Source organism: Heterodontus francisci, chromosome 17 (genome assembly GCF_036365525.1).
Source record: "Heterodontus francisci isolate sHetFra1 chromosome 17, sHetFra1.hap1, whole genome shotgun sequence".
NCBI classification, from domain to species: domain Eukaryota; kingdom Metazoa; phylum Chordata; class Chondrichthyes; order Heterodontiformes; family Heterodontidae; genus Heterodontus; species Heterodontus francisci.
Genome location: NC_090387.1, coordinates 97,224,871 through 97,251,675, shown reverse-complemented (window position 1 = coordinate 97,251,675; position 26,805 = coordinate 97,224,871).

Below are 26,805 nucleotides of genomic sequence, written 5' to 3'. Positions count from 1 at the left end.
TGTTTCCGGGGTAACTGACTGCCCTGTTTCCACGGTAACTGATCACCCTGTTTCCGGGATAACTGATCACCCTGTTTCCAGGGTAACTGACCGCCCTGTTTCCAGGGTAACTGACTGCCCTGTTTCCAGGGTAACTGATCACCCTGTTTCCGGGATAACTGACTGCCCTGTTTCCAGGGTAACTGATCACACTGTTTCCGGGATAACTGATCACCCTGTTTCCAGGGTAACTGACTGCCCTGTTTCCAGGCTAACTTACTGCCCTGTTTCCAGGATAACTGATCACCCTGATTCCGGGGTAACTGACTGCCCTGTTCCGGGATAACTGACCGCCCTGTTTCCAGGATAACTGATCACCCTGTTTCCGGGGTAACAGACCACCCTGTTTCCAGGGTAACTGACTGCCCTGTTTCCAGGATAACTGACTGCCCTGTTTCCAGGGTAACTGACAGCCCAGTTTCCAGGGTAACTGTTCACCCTGTTTCCGGGATAACTGACTGCCCTGTTTCTGGGATAACTGACTGCCCTGTTTCCAGGGTAACTGACTGCCCTATTACCAGGGGAACTGACTGCCCTGTTTCTGGGGTAACTGCTCACCCTGTTTCCGGGGTAACTGACTAACCTGTTTCCAGGCTGACTGACTGCCCTGTTTCCAGGCTAACTGACTGCCCAGTTTCTGGGGTAACTGTCTGTCTGTTTACAGGGTAACTGACTGCCCTGTTTCCGGGGTAACTGACTGCCCTGTTTCCAGGATAACTGACCGCCCTATTTCCGGGGTATCTGACCGCCCTGTTTCCAGGATAACTGACTGCACTGTTTCCAGGGTAACTGACTGCCCAGTTTCCAGGGTAACTGATCACCCTGTTTCCAGCATAACTGACTGCCCTGTTTCCAGGGTAACTGACCGCCCTGTTTCCAGGGTAACTGACTGCCCAGTTTCCAGGGTAACTGTTCACCTTGTTTCCGGGATAACTGATTGCCCTGTTTCCGGGATAGCTCACTGCCCTGTTTCCAGTGTAACTGACTGCCCTGTTTCAGGGGAACTGACTGCCCTGTTTCCGGGGTAACTGATCACCCTGTTTCCGGGGCAATTGATCTCCCTGTTTCCGGGGTAGGTGATCACCCTGTTTCCTGGTAACTGACTGCCCTGTTTCCAGGGTAACTGATCTCCCTGTTTCCGGGATAACTGACTGCCCTGTTTCCGGGATAACTGACTGCCCTGTTTCCAGGGTAACTGATCACCCTGTTTCCGGGGTAACTGACTAACCTGTTTCCAGGGTGACTGACTTGCCTGTTTCCAGGGTAACTGACTGCCCTGTTACCGGGGTAACTAACTGCCCTGTTTCCAGGGTAACTGACTGCCCAGTTTCCAGGGTAACTGATCACCCTGTTTCCGGGATAACAAACTCCCCTTTTTCCAGGGTAACTGACTGCCCAGTTTCCAGGGTAACTGACTGCCCTGTTACCGGGGTAACTAACTGCCTTGTTTCCAGGGTAACTGACTGCCCAGTTTCCAGGGTAACTGATCACCCTGTTTCCGGGATAACTGACTGCCCTGTTTCCGGGATAACTGACTGCCCTGCTTCCAGGGTAACTGACTGCCCTGTTTCCGGGGAAACTGATCACCCTGTTTCCGGGATAACTGACTGCCCTGTTTCCAGGGAAACTGATCACCCTGTTTCCGGGGTAACTGACTGCCCTGTTTCCAGGCGAACTGACAGCCCTGTTTCCAGGATAACTGATCACCCTGTTTCCGGGGTAACTGACTAATTTGTTTCCACGGTTACTGACCGCCCTGCTTCCGGGGTAACTGACTGCCCTGTATCCGAGGTAACTGACCGCCCTGTTTCCAGGATAACTGATCACCCTGTTTCCGGGGTAACTGACCACCGTGTTTCCAGGGAAACTGACCACCCTGTTTCCAGGATAACTGACTGCCCTGTTTCCAGGGTAACTGACAGCCCAGTTCTCAGGGTAACTGATCACCCTGTTTCCGGGATAACTGACTGCCCTGTTTCCGGGATAACTGACTGCCCTGTTTCCAGGGTAACTGACTGCCCTGTTACCAGGGGAACTGACTGCCCTGTTTCCAGGATAACTGACTGCCCTGTTTCCAGGGTAACTGACAGCCCAGTTTCCAGGGGAACTGATCACCCTTTTTCCGGGATAACTGACTGCCCTGTTACCAGGGGAACTGAATGCCCTGTTTCTGGGGTAACTGCTCACCCTGTTTCCGGGGTAACTGACTAACCTGTTTCCAGGCTGACTGACTGCCCTGTTTCCAGGCGAACTGACTGCCCAGTTTCCGGGGTAACTGACTGCCTGTTTACAGGGTAACTGACTGCCCTGTTTCCGGGGTAACTGACTGCCCTGTTTCCAGGGTAACTGACTGCCCATTCTACAGGGTAACCGATCACCCTTTTTACGGGATAACTGACTGCCCTGTTTCCGGGATAACTGACTGCCCTGTTTCAAGGGTAACTGATCATCCTGTTTCCGGGAAAACTGACTGCCCTGTTTCCAGGGTAACTGACTGCCCAGTTTCCAGGGTAACTGACTGCCCTGTTTCCGGGGTAACTGACTGCCCTGTTTGCAGGATAACTGACTGCCCTGTTTCCAGGGTAACTGACTGCCCAGTTTCCAGGGTAACTGATCACCCTGTTTCCGGGATAACTGACTGCCCTGTTTCCAGGGTAACTGACTGCCCAGTTTCCAGGGGAACTGACTGCCCTGTTTCTGGGGTAACTGCTCACCCTGTTTCCGGGGTAACTGACTAACCTGTTTCCAGGCTGACTGACTGCCCTGTTTCCAGGCTAACTGACTGCCCAGTTTCCGGGGTAACTGACTGCCTGTTTCCAGGGTAACTGACTGCCCTGTTTCCGGGGTAACTGACTGCCCTGTTTCCAGGGTAACTGACTGCCCAGTCTACAGGGTAACCGATCACCCTTTTTCCGGGATAACTGACTGCCCTGTTTCCGGGGTAACTGACTGCCCTGTTTCCAGGGTAACTGATCTCCCAGTATCCAGGGTAACTGATCACCCTGTTTCTGGGGTAACTGACTGCACTGTTTCCAGGGTAACTGACTGCCCAGTTTCCAGGGTAACTGATCATCCTGTTTCCGGGATAACTAACTCCCCTGTTTCCAGGGTAACTGACTGCCCAGTTTCCAGGGTAACTGACTGCCCTGTTTCCGGGATAACTGACTGCCCTGTTTCTGGGATAACTGACTGACCTGTTTCCAGGGTAACTGACTGCCCTGTTTCCGGGGAGACTGATCACCCTGTTTCCAGGGTAACTGACTGCCCTGTTTCCGGGATAACTGACTGCCCTGTTTCCGGGATAACTGACTGCCCTGTTTCCAGGGTAACTGACTGCCCTGTTTCCAGGATAACTGATCACCCTGTTTCCGGGGTAACTGACTAATTTGTTTCCACGGTTACTGACCGCCCTGTTTCCGGGGTAACTGACTGCCCTGTATCCGGGGTAACTGACCGCCCTGATTTCAGGATAACTGATCACCCTGTTTCCGGGGTAACTGACCACCGTTTTTCCAGGGAAACTGACGACCCTGTTTCCAAAATAACTGACTGCCCTGTTTCCAGGGTAACTGATCACCCTGTTTCCGGGGAAACTAATCGCCCTGTTTCCGGGGTAACTGACTGCCCTGTTTCCGGGGTAACTGACTGCCCTGTTTCCACGGTAACTGATCACCCTGTTTCCGGGATAACTGATCACCCTGTTTCCAGGGTAACTGAACGCCCTGTTTCCAGGGTAACTGACTGCCCTGTTTCCAGGGTAACTGATCACCCTGTTTCCGGGATAAGTGACTGCCCTGTTTCCAGGGTAACTGATCACCCTGTTTCCGGGATAACTGATCACCCTGTTTCCAGGGTAACTGACTGCCCTGTTTCCAGGCTAACCTACTGCCCTGTTTCCAGGATAACTGATCACCCTGATTCCGGGGTAACTGACTGCCCTGTTCCGGGATAACTGACCGCCCTGTTTCCAGGATAACTGATCACCCTGTTTCCGGGGTAACAGACCACCCTGTTTCCAGGGTAACTGACTGCCCTGTTTCCAGGATAACTGACTGCCCTGTTGCCAGGGTAACTGACAGCACTGTTTCCAGGGGAACTGATCACCCTGTTTCCGGGATAACTGACTGCCCTGTTACCAGGGGAACTGACTGCCCTGTTTCTGGGGTAACTGCTCACCCTGTTTCCGGGGAAACTGACTAACCTGTTTCCAGGCTGACTGACTGCCCTGTTTCCAGGCGAACTGACTGCCCAGTTTCCGGGGTAACTGACTGCCTGTTTACAGGGTAACTGACTGCCCTGTTTCCGGGGTAACTGACTGCCCTGTTTCCAGGGTAACTGACTGCCCATTCTACAGGGTAACCGATCACCCTTTTTACGGGATAACTGACTGCCCTGTTTCCGGGATAACTGACTGCCCTGTTTCAAGGGTAACTGATCATCCTGTTTCCGGGAAAACTGACTGCCCTGTTTCCAGGGTAACTGACTGCCCAGTTTCCAGGGTAACTGACTGCCCTGTTTCCGGGGTAACTGACAGCCCTGTTTGCAGGATAACTGACTGCCCTGTTTCCAGGGTAACTGACTGCCCAGTTTCCAGGGTAACTGATCACCCTGTTTCCGGGATAACTGACTGCCCTGTTTCCAGGGTAACTGACTGCCCAGTTTCCAGGGGAACTGACTGCCCTGTTTCTGGGGTAACTGCTCACCCTGTTTCCGGGGTAACTGACTAACCTGTTTCCAGGCTGACTGACTGCCCTGTTTCCAGGCTAACTGACTGCCCAGTTTCCGGGGTAACTGACTGCCTGTTTCCAGGGTAACTGACTGCCCTGTTTCCGGGGTAACTGACTGCCCTGTTTCCAGGGTAACTGACTGCCCAGTCTACAGGGTAACCGATCACCCTTTTTCCGGGATAACTGACTGCCCTGTTTCCGGGGTAACTGACTGCCCTGTTTCCAGGGTAACTGATCTCCCAGTATCCAGGGTAACTGATCACCCTGTTTCTGGGGTAACTGACTGCACTGTTTCCAGGGTAACTGACTGCCCAGTTTCCAGGGTAACTGATCATCCTGTTTCCGGGATAACTAACTCCCCTGTTTCCAGGGTAACTGACTGCCCAGTTTCCAGGGTAACTGACTGCCCTGTTTCCGGGATAACTGACTGCCCTGTTTCCGGGATAACTGACTGCCCTGTTTCCAGGGTAACTGACTGCCCTGTTTCCGGGGAGACTGATCACCCTGTTTCCAGGGTAACTGACTGCCCTGTTTCCGGGATAACTGACTGCCCTGTTTCCGGGATAACTGACTGCCCTGTTTCCAGGGTAACTGACTGCCCTGTTTCCAGGATAACTGATCACCCTGTTTCCGGGGTAACTGACTAATTTGTTTCCACGGTTACTGACCGCCCTGTTTCCGGGGTAACTGACTGCCCTGTATCCGGGGTAACTGACCGCCCTGATTTCAGGATAACTGCTCACCCTGTTTCCGGGGTAACTGACCACCGTTTTTCCAGGGAAACTGACGACCCTGTTTCCAGGATAACTGACTGCCCTGTTTCCAGGGTAACTGATCACCCTGTTTCCGGGGAAACTAATCGCCCTGTTTCCGGGGTAACTGACTGCCCTGTTTCCGGGGTAACTGACTGCCCTGTTTCCACGGTAACTGATCACCCTGTTTCCGGGATAACTGCTCACCCTGTTTCCAGTGTAACTGAACGCCCTGTTTCCAGGGTAACTGACTGCCCTGTTTCCAGGGTAACTGATCACCCTGTTTCCGGGATAAGTGACTGCCCTGTTTCCAGGGTAACTGATCACCCTGTTTCCCGGATAACTGATCACCCTGTTTCCAGGGTAACTGACTGCCCTGTTTCCAGGCTAACCTACTGCCCTGTTTCCAGGATAACTGATCACCCTGATTCCGGGGTAACTGACTGCCCTGTTCCGGGATAACTGACCGCCCTGTTTCCAGGATAACTGATCACCCTGTTTCCGGGGTAACAGACCACCCTGTTTCCAGGGTAACTGACTGCCCTTTTTCCAGGATAACTGACTGCCCTGTTTCCAGGGTAACTGACAGCCCAGTTTCCAGGGGAACTGATCACCCTGTTTCCGGGATAACTGACTGCCCTGTTACCAGGGGAACTGACTGCCCTGTTTCTGGGGTAACTGCTCACCCTGTTTCCGGGGTAACTGACTAACCTGCTTCCAGGCTGACTGACTGCCCTGTTTCCAGGCGAACTGACTGCCCAGTTTCCGGGGTAACTGACTGCCTGTTTACAGGGTAACTGACTGCCCTGTTTCCGGGGTAACTGACTGCCCTGTTTCCAGGGTAACTGACTGCCCATTCTACAGGGTAACCGATCACCCTTTTTACGGGATAACTGACTGCCCTGTTTCCGGGATAACTGACTGCCCTGTTTCAAGGGTAACTGATCATCCTGTTTCCGGGATAACTGACTGCCCTGTTTCCAGGGTAACTGACTGCCCAGTTTCCAGGGTAACTGACTGCCCTGTTTCCGGGGTAACTGACTGCCCTGTTTGCAGGATAACTGACTGCCCTGTTTCCAGGGTAACTGACTGCCCAGTTTCCAGGGTAACTGATCACCCTGTTTCCGGGATAACTGACTGCCCTGTTTCCAGGGTAACTGACTGCCCAGTTTCCAGGGTAACTGACTGCCCTGTTTCCGGGCTAACTGACTGCCCTGTTTCCAGGGTAAGTGACTGCCCTGTTTCCAGGGTAACTGATCACCCTGTTTCCGGGATAACTGACTGCCCTGTTTCCGGGATAACTGACTGCCCTGTTTCCAGGATAACTGACTGCACTGTTTCCAGGGTAACTGATTGCCCTGTTTCCGGGGTAACTGATCTCCCTGTTTCCGGGGTAACTGACCGCCCTGTTTCCAGGATAACTGACCGCCCTATTTCCGGGGTATCTGACCGCCCTGTTTCCAGGATAACTGACTGCCCTGTTTCCAGGGTAACTGACTGCCCAGTTTCCAGGGTAACTGATCACACTGTTTCCAGGATAAGTGACTGCCCTGTTTCCAGGGTAACTGACCGCCCTGTTTCCAGGGTAACTGACTGCCCAGTTTCCAGGGTAACTGTTCACCCTGTTTCCGGGATAACTGACTGCCCTGTTTCCGAGACAGCTCACTGCCCTGTTTCCAGTGTAACTGACTGCCCTGTTTCCAGGGGAACTGACTGCCCTGTTTCCGGGGTAACTGATCACCCAGTTTCCGGGGTAATTGATCTCGCTGTTTCCGGGGTAGCTGATCACCCTATTTCCGGGTAACTGACTGCCCTGTTTCCAGGGTAACTGATCTCCCTGTTTCCGGGATAACTGACTGCCCTGTTTCCGGGATAACTGACTGCCCTGTTTCCAGGGTAACTGACTGCCCTGTTTCCAGGGGAACTGACTACCCTGTTTCCGGGGTAACTGATCACCCTGTTTCTGGGGTAACTGACTAACCTGTTTCCAGGGTGACTGACTGGCCTGTTTCCAGGGTAACTGACTGCCCAGTTTCTGGGGTAACTGACTGCTCTGTTTCCAGGGTAACTGACTGCCCTGCTTCCGGGGTAACTGACGGCCCTTTAACCAGGGTAACTGATCACTCTGTTTCCGGGATAACTGAATGCCCTGTTTCCAGGGTAACTGACTGCCCAGTTTCCAGGGTAACTGACTGCCCTGTTGCCGGGGTTACTGACTGCTCTGTTTCCAGGGTAACTGATCTCCCTGTTTCCGGGGTAACTGATCACCCTGTTTCCGGGTAACTGACTGCCCTGTTTCCAGGGTAACTGATCATCCTGTTTCCAGGGTAACCGATCACCCTGTTTCCGGGGTAACTGACTGCCCTGTTTCCAGGGTAACTGATCTCCCTGTTTCCAGTGTAACTGATCACCCTGTTTACGGGGTAACTGACTGCCCTGTTTCCAGGGTAACAGTTCACCCTGTTTCTGGTGTAACTGATCACTCTGTTTCCGGGGTAACTGACCGCCCTGTTTTCGGGGTAACTGACTGCCCTGTTTCCAGTATAACTGACTGCCCTGTTTCCAGGGTAACTGATCACCCTGTTTCCGGGATAACTGTGTGCCCTGTTTCCGGGGTAAAAAACTGCCCTGTTTCCGGGGTAACTGACCGCCCTGTTTCCAGGATAACTGATCACCCTGTTTCTGGGGTAACTGTGTGCCCTGTTTCCGGGGTAAAAAACTGCCCTGTTTCCAGGGTAACTGACTGCCCTGTTTCCGGGGAGACTGATCACCCTGTTTCCAGGGTAACTGACTGCCCTGTTTCCGGGATAACTGACTGCCCTGTTTCCGGGATAACTGACTGCCCTGTTTCCAGGGTAACTGACTGCCCTGTTTCCAGGATAACTGAATACCCTGTTTCCGGGGTAACTGACTAATTTGTTTCCACGGTTACTGACCGCCCTGTTTCCGGGGTAACTGACTGCCCTGTATCCGGGGTAACTGACCGCCCTGATTTCAGGATAACTGCTCACCCTGTTTCCGGGGTAACTGACCACCGTTTTTCCAGGTAAACTGACGACCCTGTTTCCAGGATAACTGACTGCCCTGTTTCCAGGGTAACTGATCACCCTGTTTCCGGGGAAACTAATCGCCCTGTTTCCGGGGTAACTGACTGCCCTGTTTCCGGGGTAACTGACTGCCCTGTTTCCACGGTAACTGATCACCCTGTTTCCGGGATAACTGATCACCCTGTTTCCAGGGTAACTGAACGCCCTGTTTCCAGGGTAACTGACTGCCCTGTTTCCAGGGTAACTGATCACCCTGTTTCCGGGATAAGTGACTGCCCTGTTTCCAGTGTAACTGATCACCCTGTTTCCCGGATAACTGATCACCCTGTTTCCAGGGTAACTGACTGCCCTGTTTCCAGGCTAACCTACTGCCCTGTTTCCAGGATAACTGATCACCCTGATTCCGGGGTAACTGACTGCCCTGTTCCGGGATAACTGACCGCCCTGTTTCCAGGATAACTGATCACCCTGTTTCCGGGGTAACAGACCACCCTGTTTCCAGGGTAACTGACTGCCCTTTTTCCAGGATAACTGACTGCCCTGTTTCCAGGGTAACTGACAGCCCAGTTTCCAGGGGAACTGATCACCCTGTTTCCGGGATAACTGACTGCCCTGTTACCAGGGGAACTGACTGCCCTGTTTCTGGGGTAACTGCTCACCCTGTTTCCGGGGTAACTGACTAACCTGCTTCCAGGCTGACTGACTGCCCTGTTTCCAGGCGAACTGACTGCCCAGTTTCCGGGGTAACTGACTGCCTGTTTACAGGGTAACTGACTGCCCTGTTTCCGGGGTAACTGACTGCCCTGTTTCCAGGGTAACTGACTGCCCATTCTACAGGGTAACCGATCACCCTTTTTACGGGATAACTGACTGCCCTGTTTCCGGGATAACTGACTGCCCTGTTTCAAGGGTAACTGATCATCCTGTTTCCGGGATAACTGACTGCCCTGTTTCCAGGGTAACTGACTGCCCAGTTTCCAGGGTAACTGACTGCCCTGTTTCCGGGGTAACTGACTGCCCTGTTTGCAGGATAACTGACTGCCCTGTTTCCAGGGTAACTGACTGCCCAGTTTCCAGGGTAACTGATCACCCTGTTTCCGGGATAACTGACTGCCCTGTTTCCAGGGTAACTGACTGCCCAGTTTCCAGGGTAACTGACTGCCCTGTTTCCGGGCTAACTGACTGCCCTGTTTCCAGGGTAAGTGACTGCCCTGTTTCCAGGGTAACTGATCACCCTGTTTCCGGGATAACTGACTGCCCTGTTTCCGGGATAACTGACTGCCCTGTTTCCAGGATAACTGACTGCACTGTTTCCAGGGTAACTGATTGCCCTGTTTCCGGGGTAACTGATCTCCCTGTTTCCGGGGTAACTGACCGCCCTGTTTCCAGGATAACTGACCGCCCTATTTCCGGGGTATCTGACCGCCCTGTTTCCAGGATAACTGACTGCCCTGTTTCCAGGGTAACTGACTGCCCAGTTTCCAGGGTAACTGATCACACTGTTTCCAGGATAAGTGACTGCCCTGTTTCCAGGGTAACTGACCGCCCTGTTTCCAGGGTAACTGACTGCCCAGTTTCCAGGGTAACTGTTCACCCTGTTTCCGGGATAACTGACTGCCCTGTTTCCGAGACAGCTCACTGCCCTGTTTCCAGTGTAACTGACTGCCCTGTTTCCAGGGGAACTGACTGCCCTGTTTCCGGGGTAACTGATCACCCAGTTTCCGGGGTAATTGATCTCGCTGTTTCCGGGGTAGCTGATCACCCTATTTCCGGGTAACTGACTGCCCTGTTTCCAGGGTAACTGATCTCCCTGTTTCCGGGATAACTGACTGCCCTGTTTCCGGGATAACTGACTGCCCTGTTTCCAGGGTAACTGACTGCCCTGTTTCCAGGGGAACTGACTACCCTGTTTCCGGGGTAACTGATCACCCTGTTTCTGGGGTAACTGACTAACCTGTTTCCAGGGTGACTGACTGGCCTGTTTCCAGGGTAACTGACTGCCCAGTTTCTGGGGTAACTGACTGCTCTGTTTCCAGGGTAACTGACTGCCCTGCTTCCGGGGTAACTGACGGCCCTTTAACCAGGGTAACTGATCACTCTGTTTCCGGGATAACTGAATGCCCTGTTTCCAGGGTAACTGACTGCCCAGTTTCCAGGGTAACTGACTGCCCTGTTGCCGGGGTTACTGACTGCTCTGTTTCCAGGGTAACTGATCTCCCTGTTTCCGGGGTAACTGATCACCCTGTTTCCGGGTAACTGACTGCCCTGTTTCCAGGGTAACTGATCATCCTGTTTCCAGGGTAACCGATCACCCTGTTTCCGGGGTAACTGACTGCCCTGTTTCCAGGGTAACTGATCTCCCTGTTTCCAGTGTAACTGATCACCCTGTTTACGGGGTAACTGACTGCCCTGTTTCCAGGGTAACAGTTCACCCTGTTTCTGGTGTAACTGATCACTCTGTTTCCGGGGTAACTGACCACCCTGTTTTCGGGGTAACTGACTGCCCTGTTTCCAGTATAACTGACTGCCCTGTTTCCAGGGTAACTGATCACCCTGTTTCCGGGATAACTGTGTGCCCTGTTTCCGGGGTAAAAAACTGCCCTGTTTCCGGGGTAACTGACCGCCCTGTTTCCAGGATAACTGATCACCCTGTTTCTGGGGTAACTGTGTGCCCTGTTTCCGGGGTAAAAAACTGCCCTGTTTCCGGGGTAACTGACCGCCCTGTTTCCAGGATAACTGATCACCCTGTTTCCGGGGTAACTGAGTAATCTGTTTCCAGGGTTACTGACTGCCCTGTTTCCGTTGGAACTGACTGCCCAGTTTCCAGGGTAACTGACTGCCCAGTATCCAGGGTAACTGATCACCCTGTTTCTGGGGTAACTGACTGCCCTGTTTCCAGGGTAACTGACTGCCCAGTTTCCAGGGTAACTGATCATCCTGTTTCCGGGATAACTAACTCCCCTGTTTCCAGGGTAACTGACTGTCCAGTTTCCAGGGTAACTGACTGCCCTGTTTCCGGGGTAACTAACTGCCCTGTTTCCAGGGTAACTGACCGCCCAGTTTCCAGGGTAACTGATCACCCTGTTTCCGGGATAACTGACTGCCCTGTTTCCAGGGTAACTGACTGCCCTGTTTCCGGGGAAACTGATCACCCTGTATCCGGGATAACTGACTGCCCTGTTTCCAGGGTAACTGATCACCCTGTTTCCGGGGTAACTGACTGACCTGTTTCCAGGCTAACTGACTGCCCTGTTTCCAGGATAACTGATCACCCTGTTTCCGGGGTAACTGACTAATTTGTTTCCACGGTTACTGACCGCCCTGTTTCCGGGGTAACTGATCACCCTGTTTCCGGGGTAACTGACCACCGTGTTTCCAGGGAAACTCACCACCCTGTTTCCAGGAAAACTGACTGCCCTGTTTCCGGGGTAACTGATCACCCTGTTTCCGGGATAACTGACTGCCCTGTTTCCAGGGTAACTGATCTCCCTGTTTCCGGGGAAACTAATCGCCCTGTTTCCGGGGTAACTGATCACCCTGTTTCCGGGGTAACTGACTGCCCTGTTTCCACGGTAACTGATCACCCTGTTTCCGGGATAACTGATCACCCTGTTTCCAGGGTAACTGACCGCCCTGTTTCCAGGGTAACCGACTGCCCTGTTTCCAGGGTAACTGATCACCCTGTTTCCAGGGTAACTGACTGCCCTGTTTCCAGGCTAACTGACTGCCCTGTTTCCAGGATAACTGATCACCCTGATTCCGGGGTAACTGACTGCCCTGGTACGGGGTAACTGACCGCCCTGATTCCAGGATAACTGATCACCCTGTTTCCGGGGTAACTGACCACCCTGTTTCCAGGGTAACTGACTGCCCTGTTTCCAGGATAACTGACTGCCCTGTTTGCAGGGTAACTGACTGCCTTGTTTCAGGGTTAACAGAACTCCCTGTTTCCGGGGTAACTGACCGCCTTGTTTCCAGGATAACTGACCGCCCTGTTTCCAGGGTAACTGACTGCCCAGTTTCCAGGGTAACTGATCACCCTGTTTCCGGGAAAACTGACTGCCCTGTTTCCGGGATAACTGACTGCCCTGTTTCCAGGATAACTGACTGCACTGTTTCCAGGGTAACTGATTGCCCTGTTTCCGGGGTAACTGATCTCCCTGTTTCCGGGGTAACTGACCGCCCTGTTTCCAGGATAACTGACCGCCCTATTTCCGGGGTATCTGACCGCCCTGTTTCCAGGATAACTGACTGCCCTGTTTCCAGGGTAACTGACTGCCCAGTTTCCAGGGTAACTGATCACCCTGTTTCCAGGATAACTGACTGCCCTGTTTCCAGGGTAACTGACCGCCCTGTTTCCAGGGTAACTGACTGCCCAGTTTCCAGGGTAACTGTTCACCCTGTTTCCGGGATAACTGACTGCCCTGTTTCCGGGATAGCTCACTGCCCTGTTTCCAGTGTAACTGACTGCCCTGTTTCCAGGGGAACTGACTGCCCTGTTTCCGGGGTAGCTGATCACCCTGTTTCCGGGTAACTGACTGCCCTGTTTCCAGGGTAACTGATCTCCCTGTTTCCTGGATAACTGACTGCCCTGTTTCCGGGATAACTGTCTGCCCTGTTTCCAGGGTAACTGACTGCCCTGTTTCCAGGGGAACTGACTGCCCTGTTTCTGGGGTAACTGATCATCCTGTTTTCGGGGTAACTGACTAACCTGTTTCCAGGGTGACTGACTGGCCTGTTTCCAGGGTAACTGACTGCCCAGTTTCTGGGGTAACTGACTGCCCTGCTTCTGGGGTAACTGACGGCCCTTTTTCCAGGGTAACTGATCACTCAGTTTCCGGGATAACTGAATGCTCTGTTTCCAGGGTAACTGACTGCCCAGTTTCCAGGGTAACTGACTGCCCTGTATCCGGGGTTACAGACCGCCCTGTTTTCAGGATAACTGATCACCCTGTTTCCGGGGTAACTGACCACCGTGTTTTCAGGGAAACTGACGACCCTGTTTCCAGGATAACTGACTGCCCTGTTTCCAGGGTAACTGATCACCCTGTTTCCGGGATAACTGACTGCCCTGTTTCCAGGGTAACTCATCACCCTGTTTCCGGTGAAACTAATCGCCCTGTTTCCGGGGTAACTGACTGCCCTGTTTCCGGGGTAACTGACTGCCCTGTTTCCACGGTAACTGATCACCCTGTTTCCGGGTTAACTGATCACCCTGTTTCCAGGGTAACTGACCGCCCTGTTTCCAGGGTAACTGACTGCCCTGTTTCCAGGGTAACTGATCACCCTGTTTCCGGGATAACTGACTGCCCTGTTTCCAGGGTAACTGATCACCCTGTTTCCGGGATAACTGATCACCCTGTTTCCAGGGTAACTGACTGCCCTGTTTCCAGGCTAACTTACTGCCCTGTTTCCAGGATAACTGATCACCCTGATTCCGGGGTAACTGACTGCCCTGTTCCGGGATAACTGACCGCACTGTTTCCAGGATAACTGATCACCCTGTTTCCGGTGTAACAGACCACCCTGTTTCCAGGGTAACTGACTGCCCTGTTTCCAGGATAACTGACTGCCCTGTTTTCAGGATAACTGATCACCCTGTTTCCGGGGTAACTGACCACCGTGTTTTCAGGGAAACTGACGACCCTGTTTCCAGGATAACTGACTGCCCTGTTTCCAGGGTAACTGATCACCCTGTTTCCGGGATAACTGACTGCCCTGTTTCCAGGGTAACTCATCACCCTGTTTCCGGGGAAACTAATCGCCCTGTTTCCGGGGTAACTGACTGCCCTTTTTCCGGGGTAACTGACTGCCCTGTTTCCACGGTAACTGATCACCCTGTTTCCGGGTTAACTGATCACCCTGTTTCCAGGGTAACTGACCGCCCTGTTTCCAGGGTAACTGACTGCCCTGTTTCCAGGGTAACTGATCACCCTGTTTCCGGGATAACTGATCACCCTGTTTCCAGGGTAACTGACTGCCCTGTTTCCAGGCTAACTTACTGCCCTGTTTCCAGGATAACTGATCACCCTGATTCCGGGGTAACTGACTGCCCTGTTCCGGGATAACTGACCGCCCTGTTTCCAGGATAACTGATCACCCTGTTTCCGGTGTAACAGACCACCCTGTTTCCAGGGTAACTGACTGCCCTGTTTCCAGGATAACTGACTGCCCTGTTTCCAGGGTAACTGACAGCCCAGTTTCCAGGGTAACTGTTCACCCTGTTTCCGGGATAACTGACTGCCCTGTTTCCGGGATAACTGACTGTACTGTTTCCAGGGTAACTGAATGCCCTATTACCAGGGGAACTGACTGCCCTGTGTCTGGGGTAACTGCTCACCCTGTTTCCGGGGTAACTGACTAACCTGTTTCCAGGCTGACTGACTGCCCTGTTTCCAGGCTAACTGACTGCCCTGTTTCCAGGGTAACTGACTGCCCAGTTTCCAGGGTAACTGATCACCCTGTTTCCGGGATAACTGACTGCCCTGCTTCCAGGGGAACTGACTGCCCAGTTTCCAGGGTAACTGACTGCCCTGTTTCCAGTGTAACTGATCACCCTGTTTATGGGGTAACTGACTGCCCTGTTTCCAGGGCAACTGACCGCCCTGTTTCCGGGGTAACTGACTGCCCTGTTTCCGGGGTAACAGTTCACCCTGTTTCTGGTGTAACTGATCACTCTGTTTCCGGGGTAACTGACCGCCCTGTTTTCGGGGTAAATGACTGCCCTGTTTCCAGGGTAACTGACCGCCCTGTTTTCGGGGTAACTGACCGCCCTGTTTCCAGGATAACTGACTGCCCTGTTTCCAGGGTAACTGATCACCCTGTTTCCGGGATAACTGTGTGCCCTGTTTCCGGGGTAAAAAACTGCCCTGTTTCCGGGGTAACTGACCGCCCTGTTTCCAGGATAACTGATCACCCTGTTTCCGGGGTAACTGAGTAATCTGTTTCCAGGGTTACTGACTGCCCTGTTTCCGTTGGAACTGACTGCCCAGTTTCCAGGGTAACTGACTGCCCAGTATCCAGGGTAACTGATCACCCTGTTTCTGGGGTAACTGACTGCCCTGTTTCCAGGGTAACTGACTGCCCAGTTTCCAGGGTAACTGATCATCCTGTTTCCGGGATAACTAACTCCCCTGTTTCCAGGGTAACTGACTGCCCAGTTTCCAGGGTAACTGACTGCCCTGTTTCCGGGGTAACTAACTGCCCTGTTTCCAGGGTAACTGACCGCCCAGTTTCCAGGGTAAGTGATCACCCTGTTTCCGGGATAACTGACTGCCCTGTTTCCAGGGTAACTGACTGCCCTGTTTCCGGGGAAACTGATCACCCTGTATCCGGGATAACTGACTGCCCTGTTTCCAGGGTAACTGATCACCCTGTTTCCGGGGTAACTGACTGACCTGTTTCCAGGCTAACTGACTGCCCTGTTTCCAGGATAACTGATCACCCTGTTTCCGGGGTAACTGACTAATTTGTTTGCACGGTTACTGACCGCCCTGTTTCCGGGGTAACTGATCACCCTGTTTCCGGGGTAACTGACCACCGTGTTTCCAGGGAAACTGACCACCCTGTTTCCAGGAAAACTGACTGCCCTGTTTCCGGGGTAACTGATCACCCTGTTTCTGGGATAACTGACTGCCCTGTTTCCAGGGTAACTGATCACCCTGTTTCCGGGGAAACTAATCGCCCTGTTTCCAGGGTAACTGATCACCCTGTTTCCGGGGTAACTGACTGCCCTGTTTCCACGGTAACTGATCACCCTGTTTCCGGGATAACTGATCACCCTGTTTCCAGGGTAACTGACCGCCCTGTTTCCAGGGTAACCGACTGCCCTGTTTCCAGGGTAACTGATCACCCTGTTTCCGGGATAACTGACTGCCCTGTTTCCAGGGTAACTGATCACCCTGTTTCCAGGGTAACTGACTGCCCTGTTTCCAGGCTAACTGACTGTCCTGTTTCCAGGATAACTGATCACCCTGATTCCGGGGTAAATGACTGCCCTGGTACGGGGTAACTGACCGCCCTGATTCCAGGATAACTGATCACCCTGTTTCCGGGGTAACTGACCACCCTGTTTCCAGGGTAACTGACTGCCCTGTTTCCAGGATAACTGACTGCCCTGTTTGCAGGGTAACTGACTGCCTTGTTTCAGGGTTAACTGAACTCCCTGTTTCCGGGGTAACTGACCGCCTTGTTTCCAGGATAACTGACTGCCCTGTTTCCAGGGTAACTGACTGCCCAGTTTCCAGGGTAACTGATCACCCTGTTTCCGGGAAAACTGACTGCCCTGTTTCCGGGATAACTGACTGCCCTGTTTCCAGGATAACTGACTGCCCTGTTTCCATGGTAACTGACTGCCCTGTTTCCAGGGGAACTGACTGCCCTGTTTCCGGGGTAACTGATCATCCTGTTTCCGGGGTAACTGACTAACCTGTTTCCAGGGTGACTGACTAGCCTGTTTCCAGGGTAACTGACTGCCCAGTTTCTGGGGTAACTGACTGCCCTGCTTCCGGGGTAACTGACGGCCCTTTTTCCAGGGTAACTGATCACTCTGTTTCCGGGATAACTGAATGCCCTGTTTCCAGGGTAACTGACTGCCCAGTTTCCAGGGTAACTGACTGCCCTGTATCCGGGGTTACAGACCGCCCTGTTTTCAGGATAACTGATCACCCTGTTTCCGGGGTAACTGACCACCGTGTTTTCAGGGAAACTGACGACCCTGTTTCCAGGATAACTGACTGCCCTGTTTCCAGGGTAACTGATCACCCTGTTTCCGGGATAACTGACTGCCCTGTTTCCAGGGTAACTTATCACCCTGTTTCCGGGGAAACTAATCGCCCTGTTTCCGGGGTAACTGACTGCCCTGTTTCCGGGGTAACTGACTGCCCTGTTTCCACGGTAACTGATCACCCTGTTTCCGGGATAACTGATCACCCTGTTTCCAGGGTAACTGACCGCCCTGTTTCCAGGGTAACTGACTGCCCTGTTTCCAGGGTAACTGATCACCCTGTTTCCGGGATAACTGACTGCCCTGTTTCCAGGGTAACTGATCACCCTGTTTCCGGTGAAACTAATCGCCCTGTTTCCGGGGTAACTGACTGCCCTGTTTCCGGGGTAACTGACTGCCCTGTTTCCACGGTAACTGATCACCCTGTTTCCGGGTTAACTGATCACCCTGTTTCCAGGGTAACTGACCGCCCTGTTTCCAGGGTAACTGACTGCCCTGTTTCCAGGGTAACTGATCACCCTGTTTCCGGGATAACTGACTGCCCTGTTTCCAGGGTAACTGATCACCCTGTTTCCGGGATAACTGATCACCCTGTTTCCAGGGTAACTGACTGCCCTGTTTCCAGGCTAACTTACTGCCCTGTTTCCAGGATAACTGATCACCCTGATTCCGGGGTAACTGACTGCCCTGTTCCGGGATAACTGACCGCACTGTTTCCAGGATAACTGATCACCCTGTTTCCGGTGTAACAGACCACCCTGTTTCCAGGGTAACTGACTGCCCTGTTTCCAGGATAACTGACTGCCCTGTTTTCAGGATAACTGATCACCCTGTTTCCGGGGTAACTGACCACCGTGTTTTCAGGGAAACTGACGACCCTGTTTCCAGGATAACTGACTGCCCTGTTTCCAGGGTAACTGATCACCCTGTTTCCGGGATAACTGACTGCCCTGTTTCCAGGGTAACTCATCACCCTGTTTCCGGGGAAACTAATCGCCCTGTTTCCGGGGTAACTGACTGCCCTTTTTCCGGGGTAACTGACTGCCCTGTTTCCACGGTAACTGATCACCCTGTTTCCGGGTTAACTGATCACCCTGTTTCCAGGGTAACTGACCGCCCTGTTTCCAGGGTAACTGACTGCCCTGTTTCCAGGGTAACTGATCACCCTGTTTCCGGGATAACTGATCACCCTGTTTCCAGGGTAACTGACTGCCCTGTTTCCAGGCTAACTTACTGCCCTGTTTCCAGGATAACTGATCACCCTGATTCCGGGGTAACTGACTGCCCTGTTCCGGGATAACTGACCGCCCTGTTTCCAGGATAACTGATCACCCTGTTTCCGGTGTAACAGACCACCCTGTTTCCAGGGTAACTGACTGCCCTGTTTCCAGGATAACTGACTGCCCTGTTTCCAGGGTAACTGACAGCCCAGTTTCCAGGGTAACTGTTCACCCTGTTTCCGGGATAACTGACTGCCCTGTTTCCGGGATAACTGACTGTACTGTTTCCAGGGTAACTGAATGCCCTATTACCAGGGGAACTGACTGCCCTGTGTCTGGGGTAACTGCTCACCCTGTTTCCGGGGTAACTGACTAACCTGTTTCCAGGCTGACTGACTGCCCTGTTTCCAGGCTAACTGACTGCCCTGTTTCCAGGGTAACTGACTGCCCAGTTTCCAGGGTAACTGATCACCCTGTTTCCGGGATAACTGACTGCCCTGCTTCCAGGGGAACTGACTGCCCAGTTTCCAGGGTAACTGACTGCCCTGTTTCCAGTGTAACTGATCACCCTGTTTATGGGGTAACTGACTGCCCTGTTTCCAGGGCAACTGACCGCCCTGTTTCCGGGGTAACTGACTGCCCTGTTTCCGGGGTAACAGTTCACCCTGTTTCTGGTGTAACTGATCACTCTGTTTCCGGGGTAACTGACCGCCCTGTTTTCGGGGTAAATGACTGCCCTGTTTCCAGGGTAACTGACCGCCCTGTTTTCGGGGTAACTGACCGCCCTGTTTCCAGGATAACTGACTGCCCTGTTTCCAGGGTAACTGATCACCCTGTTTCCGGGATAACTGTGTGCCCTGTTTCCGGGGTAAAAAACTGCCCTGTTTCCGGGGTAACTGACCGCCCTGTTTCCAGGATAACTGATCACCCTGTTTCCGGGGTAACTGAGTAATCTGTTTCCAGGGTTACTGACTGCCCTGTTTCCGTTGGAACTGACTGCCCAGTTTCCAGGGTAACTGACTGCCCAGTATCCAGGGTAACTGATCACCCTGTTTCTGGGGTAACTGACTGCCCTGTTTCCAGGGTAACTGACTGCCCAGTTTCCAGGGTAACTGATCATCCTGTTTCCGGGATAACTAACTCCCCTGTTTCCAGGGTAACTGACTGCCCAGTTTCCAGGGTAACTGACTGCCCTGTTTCCGGGGTAACTAACTGCCCTGTTTCCAGGGTAACTGACCGCCCAGTTTCCAGGGTAAGTGATCACCCTGTTTCCGGGATAACTGACTGCCCTGTTTCCAGGGTAACTGACTGCCCTGTTTCCGGGGAAACTGATCACCCTGTATCCGGGATAACTGACTGCCCTGTTTCCAGGGTAACTGATCACCCTGTTTCCGGGGTAACTGACTGACCTGTTTCCAGGCTAACTGACTGCCCTGTTTCCAGGATAACTGATCACCCTGTTTCCGGGGTAACTGACTAATTTGTTTGCACGGTTACTGACCGCCCTGTTTCCGGGGTAACTGATCACCCTGTTTCCGGGGTAACTGACCACCGTGTTTCCAGGGAAACTGACCACCCTGTTTCCAGGAAAACTGACTGCCCTGTTTCCGGGGTAACTGATCACCCTGTTTCTGGGATAACTGACTGCCCTGTTTCCAGGGTAACTGATCACCCTGTTTCCGGGGAAACTAATCGCCCTGTTTCCAGGGTAACTGATCACCCTGTTTCCGGGGTAACTGACTGCCCTGTTTCCACGGTAACTGATCACCCTGTTTCCGGGATAACTGATCACCCTGTTTCCAGGGTAACTGACCGCCCTGTTTCCAGGGTAACCGACTGCCCTGTTTCCAGGGTAACTGATCACCCTGTTTCCGGGATAACTGACTGCCCTGTTTCCAGGGTAACTGATCACCCTGTTTCCAGGGTAACTGACTGCCCTGTTTCCAGGCTAACTGACTGTCCTGTTTCCAGGATAACTGATCACCCTGATTCCGGGGTAAATGACTGCCCTGGTACGGGGTAACTGACCGCCCTGATTCCAGGATAACTGATCACCCTGTTTCCGGGGTAACTGACCACCCTGTTTCCAGGGTAACTGACTGCCCTGTTTCCAGGATAACTGACTGCCCTGTTTGCAGGGTAACTGACTGCCTTGTTTCAGGGTTAACTGAACTCCCTGTTTCCGGGGTAACTGACCGCCTTGTTTCCAGGATAACTGACTGCCCTGTTTCCAGGGTAACTGACTGCCCAGTTTCCAGGGTAACTGATCACCCTGTTTCCGGGAAAACTGACTGCCCTGTTTCCGGGATAACTGACTGCCCTGTTTCCAGGATAACTGACTGCCCTGTTTCCATGGTAACTGACTGCCCTGTTTCCAGGGGAACTGACTGCCCTGTTTCCGGGGTAACTGATCATCCTGTTTCCGGGGTAACTGACTAACCTGTTTCCAGGGTGACTGACTAGCCTGTTTCCAGGGTAACTGACTGCCCAGTTTCTGGGGTAACTGACTGCCCTGCTTCCGGGGTAACTGACGGCCCTTTTTCCAGGGTAACTGATCACTCTGTTTCCGGGATAACTGAATGCCCTGTTTCCAGGGTAACTGACTGCCCAGTTTCCAGGGTAACTGACTGCCCTGTATCCGGGGTTACAGACCGCCCTGTTTTCAGGATAACTGATCACCCTGTTTCCGGGGTAACTGACCACCGTGTTTTCAGGGAAACTGACGACCCTGTTTCCAGGATAACTGACTGCCCTGTTTCCAGGGTAACTGATCACCCTGTTTCCGGGATAACTGACTGCCCTGTTTCCAGGGTAACTTATCACCCTGTTTCCGGGGAAACTAATCGCCCTGTTTCCGGGGTAACTGACTGCCCTGTTTCCGGGGTAACTGACTGCCCTGTTTCCACGGTAACTGATCACCCTGTTTCCGGGATAACTGATCACCCTGTTTCCAGGGTAACTGACCGCCCTGTTTCCAGGGTAACTGACTGCCCTGTTTCCAGGGTAACTGATCACCCTGTTTCCGGGATAACTGACTGCCCTGTTTCCAGGGTAACTGATCACCCTGTTTCCGGGATAACTGATCACCCTGTTTCCAGGGTAACTGACTGCCCTGTTTCCAGGCTAACTTACTGCCCTGTTTCCAGGATAACTGATCACCCTGATTCCGGGGTAACTGACTGCCCTGTTCCGGGATAACTGACCGCCCTGTTTCCAGGATAACTGATCACCCTGTTTCCAGTGTAACAGACCACCCTGTTTCCAGGGTAACTGACTGCCCTGTTTCCAGGATAACTGACTGCCCTGTTTCCAGGGTAACTGACAGCCCAGTTTCCAGGGTAACTGTTCACCCTGTTTCCGGGATAACTGACTGCCCTGTTTCCGGGATAACTGACTGCCCTGTTTCCAGGGTAACTGACTGCCCTATTACCAGGGGAACTGACTGCCCTGTTTCTGGGGTAACTGCTCACCCTGTTTCCGGGGTAACTGACTAACCTGTTTCCAGGCTGACTGACTGCCCTGTTTCCAGGCTAACTGACTGCCCAGTTTCCGGGGTAACTGACTGCCCTGTTTCCAGGGTAACTGACTGCCCTGTTTCCGGGGTAACTGACTGCCCTGTTTCCAGGGTAACTGACTGCCCATTCTACAGGGTAACCGATCACCCTTTTTGCGGGATAACTGACAGCCCTGATTCCGGGATAACTGACTGCCCTGTTTCAAGGGTAACTGATCATCCTGTTTCCGGGATAACTGACTGCCCTGTTTCCAGGGTAACTGACTGCCCAGTTTCCAGGGTAACTGACTGCCCTGTTTCCGGGGTAACTGACTGCCCTGTTTGCAGGATAACTGACTGCCCTGTTTCCAGGGTAACTGACTGCCCAGTTTCCAGGGTAACTGATCACCCTGTTTCCGGGATAACTGACTGCCCTGTTTCCAGGGTAACTGACTGCCCAGTTTCCAGGGTAACTGACTGCCCTGTTTCCAGTGTAACTGATCACCCTGTTTACGGGGTAACTGACTGCCCTGTTTCCAGGGCAACTGACCGCCCTGTTTCCGCGGTAACTGACTGCCCTGTTTCCAGGGTAACAGTTCACCCTGTTTCTGGTGTAACTGATCACTCTGTTTCCGGGGTAACTGACCGCCCTGTTTTCGGGGTAAATGACTGCCCTGTTTCCAGGGTAACTGACCGCCCTGTTTTCGGGGTAACTGACTGCCCTGTTTCCAGGGTAAATGATCACCCTGTTTCTGGGATAACTGTGTGCCCTGTTTCCGGGGTAAAAAACTGCCCTGTTTCCGGGGTAACTGACCGCCCTGTTTCCAGGATAACTGATCACCCTGTTTCCGGGGTAACTGAGTAATCTGTTTCCAGGGTTACTGACTGCCCTGTTTCCGTTGGAACTGACTGCCCAGTTTCCAGGGTAACTGACTGCCCAGTATCCAGGGTAACTGATCACCCTGTTTCTGGGGTAACTGACTGCCCTGTTTCCAGGGTAACTGACTGCCCAGTTTCCAGGGTAACTGATCATCCTGTTTCCGGGATAACTAACTCCCCTGTTTCCAGGGTAACTGACTGCCCAGTTTCCAGGGTAACTGACTGCCCTGTTTCCGGGGTAACTAACTGCCCTGTTTCCAGGGTAACTGACCGCCCAGTTTCCAGGGTAACTGATCACCCTGTTTCCGGGATAACTGACTGCCCTGTTTCCAGGGTAACTGACTGCCCTGTTTCCGGGGAAACTGATCACCCTGTATCCGGGATAACTGACTGCCCTGTTTCCAGGGTAACTGATCACCCTGTTTCCGGGGTAACTGACTGACCTGTTTCCAGGCTAACTGACTGCCCTGTTTCCAGGATAACTGATCACCCTGTTTCCGGGGTAACTGACTAATTTGTTTCCACGGTTACTGACCGCCCTGTTTCCGGGGTAACTGATCACCCTGTTTCCGGGGTAACTGACCACCGTGTTTCCAGGGAAACTGACCACCCTGTTTCCAGGAAAACTGACTGCCCTGTTTCCGGGGTAACTGATCACCCTGTTTCCGGGATAACTGACTGCCCTGTTTCCAGGGTAACTGATCACACTGTTTCCGGGGAAACTAATCGCCCTGTTTCCGGGGTAACTGATCACCCTGTTTCCGGGGTAACTGACTGCCCTGTTTCCACGGTAACTGATCACCCTGTTTCCGGGATAACTGATCACCCTGTTTCCAGGGTAACTGACCGCCCTGTTTCCAGGGTAACCGACTGCCCTGTTTCCAGGGTAACTGATCACCCTGTTTCCGGGATAACTGACTGCCCTGTTTCCAGGGTAACTGATCACCCTGTTTCCAGGGTAACTGACTGCCCTGTTTCCCGGCTAACTGACTGCCCTGTTTCCAGGATAACTGATCACCCTGATTCCGGGGTAACTGACTGCCCTGGTATGGGGTAACTGACCGCCCTGATTCCAGGATAACTGATCACCCTGTTTCCGGGGTAACTGACCACCCTGTTTCCAGGGTAACTGACTGCCCTGTTTCCAGGGTAACTGACTGCCCTGTTTGCAGGGTAACTGACTGCCTTGTTTCAGGGTTAACTGAACTCCCTGTTTCCGGGGTAACTGACTGCCCTGTTTCCAGGGTAACTGACTGCCCTGTTTCCGGGGTAACTAACTGCCCTGTTTCCAGGGTAACTGACCGCCCAGTTTCCAGGGTAACTGATCACCCTGTTTCCGGGATAACTGACTGCCCTGTTTCCAGGGTAACTGACTGCCCTGTTTCCGGGGAAACTGATCACCCTGTATCCGGGATAACTGACTGCCCTGTTTCCAGGGTAACTGATCACCCTGTTTCCGGGGTAACTGACTGACCTGTTTCCAGGCTAACTGACTGCCCTGTTTCCAGGATAACTGATCACCCTGTTTCCGGGGTAACTGACTAATTTGTTTCCACGGTTACTGACCGCCCTGTTTCCGGGGTAACTGATCACCCTGTTTACGGGGTAACTGACCACCGTGTTTCCAGGGAAACTGACCACCCTGTTTCCAGGAAAACTGACTGCCCTGTTTCCGGGGTAACTGATCACCCTGTTTCCGGGATAACTGACTGCCCTGTTTCCAGGGTAACTGATCACACTGTTTCCGGGGAAACTAATCGCCCTGTTTCCGGGGTAACTGATCACCCTGTTTCCGGGGTAACTGACTGCCCTGTTTCCACGGTAACTGATCACCCTGTTTCCGGGATAACTGATCACCCTGTTTCCAGGGTAACTGACCGCCCTGTTTCCAGGGTAACCGACTGCCCTGTTTCCAGGGTAACTGATCACCCTGTTTCCGGGATAACTGACTGCCCTGTTTCCAGGGTAACTGATCACACTGTTTCCGGGGAAACTAATCGCCCTGTTTCCGGGGTAACTGATCACCCTGTTTCCGGGGTAACTGACTGCCCTGTTTCCACGGTAACTGATCACCCTGTTTCCGGGATAACTGATCACCCTGTTTCCAGGGTAACTGACCGCCCTGTTTCCAGGGTAACCGACTGCCCTGTTTCCAGGGTAACTGATCACCCTGTTTCCGGGATAACTGACTGCCCTGTTTCCAGGGTAACTGATCACCCTGTTTCCAGGGTAACTGACTGCCCTGTTTCCAGGCTAACTGACTGCCCTGTTTCCAGGATAACTGATCACCCTGATTCCGGGGTAACTGACTGCCCTGGTATGGGGTAACTGACCGCCCTGATTCCAGGATAACTGATCACCCTGTTTCCGGGGTAACTGACCACCCTGTTTCCAGGGTAACTGACTGCCCTGTTTCCAGGGTAACTGACTAACCTGTTTGCAGGGTAACTGACTGCCTTGTTTCAGGGTTAACTGAACTCCCTGTTTCCGGGGTAACTGACTGCCCTGTTTCCAGGGTAACTGACTGCCCAGTTTCCAGGGTAACTGATCACCCTGTTTCCGGGATAACTGACTGCCCTGTTTCCAGGGTAACTGACTGCCCAGTTTCCAGGGTAACTGACTGCCCTGTTTCCAGTGTAACTGATCACCCTGTTTACGGGGTAACTGACTGCCCTGTTTCCAGGGCAACTGACCGCCCTGTTTCCGGGGTAACTGACTGCCCTGTTTCCAGGGTAACAGTTCACCCTGTTTCTGGTGTAACTGATCACTCTGTTTCCGGGGTAACTGACCGCCCTGTTTTCGGGGTAAATGACTGTCCTGTTTCCAGGGTAACTGACCGCCCTGTTTTCGGGGTAACTGACCGCCCTGTTTCCAGGATAACTGACTGCCCTGTTTCCAGGGTAACTGTTCACCCTGTTTCCGGGATAACTGACTGCCCTGTTTCCGGGATAGCTCACTGCCCTGTTTCCAGTGTAACTGACTGCCCTGTTTCCAGGGGAACTGACTGCCCTGTTTCCGGGGTAGCTGATCACCCTGTTTCCGGGTAACTGACTGCCCTGTTTCCAGGGTAACTGATCTCCCTGTTTCCTGGATAACTGACTGCCCTGTTTCCGGGATAACTGACTGCCCTGTTTCCAGGATAACTGATCACCCTGTTTCCGGGGTAACTGACTGCCCTGTTCCGGGATAACTGACCGCCCTGTTTCCAGGATAACTGATCACCCTGTTTCCGGTGTAACAGACCACCCTGTTTCCAGGGTAACTGACTGCCCTGTTTCCAGGATAACTGACTGCCCTGTTTCCAGGGTAACTGACAGCCCAGTTTCCAGGGTAACTGTTCACCCTGTTTCCGGGATAACTGACTGCCCTGTTTCCGGGATAACTGACTGCCCTGTTTCCAGGGTAACTGACTGCCCTATTACCAGGGGAACTGACTGCCCTGTTTCTGGGGTAACTGCTCACCCTGTTTCCGGGGTAACTGACTAACCTGTTTCCAGGCTGACTGACTGCCCTGTTTCCAGGCTAACTGAATGCCCAGTTTCCGGGGTAACTGACTGCCCTGTTTCCAGGGTAACTGACTGCCCTGTTTCCGGGGTAACTGACTGCCCTGTTTCCAGGGTAACTGACTGCCCATTCTACAGGGTAACCGATCACCCTTTTTGCGGGATAACTGACAGCCCTGATTCCGGGATAACTGACTGCCCTGTTTCAAGGGTAACTGATCATCCTGTTTCCGGGATAACTGACTGCCCTGTTTCCAGGGTAACTGACTGCCCAGTTTCCAGGGTAACTGACTGCCCTGTTTCCGGGGTAACTGACTGCCCTGTTTGCAGGATAACTGACTGCCCTGTTTCCAGGGTAACTGACTGCCCAGTTTCCAGGGTAACTGATCACCCTGTTTCCGGGATAACTGACTGCCCTGT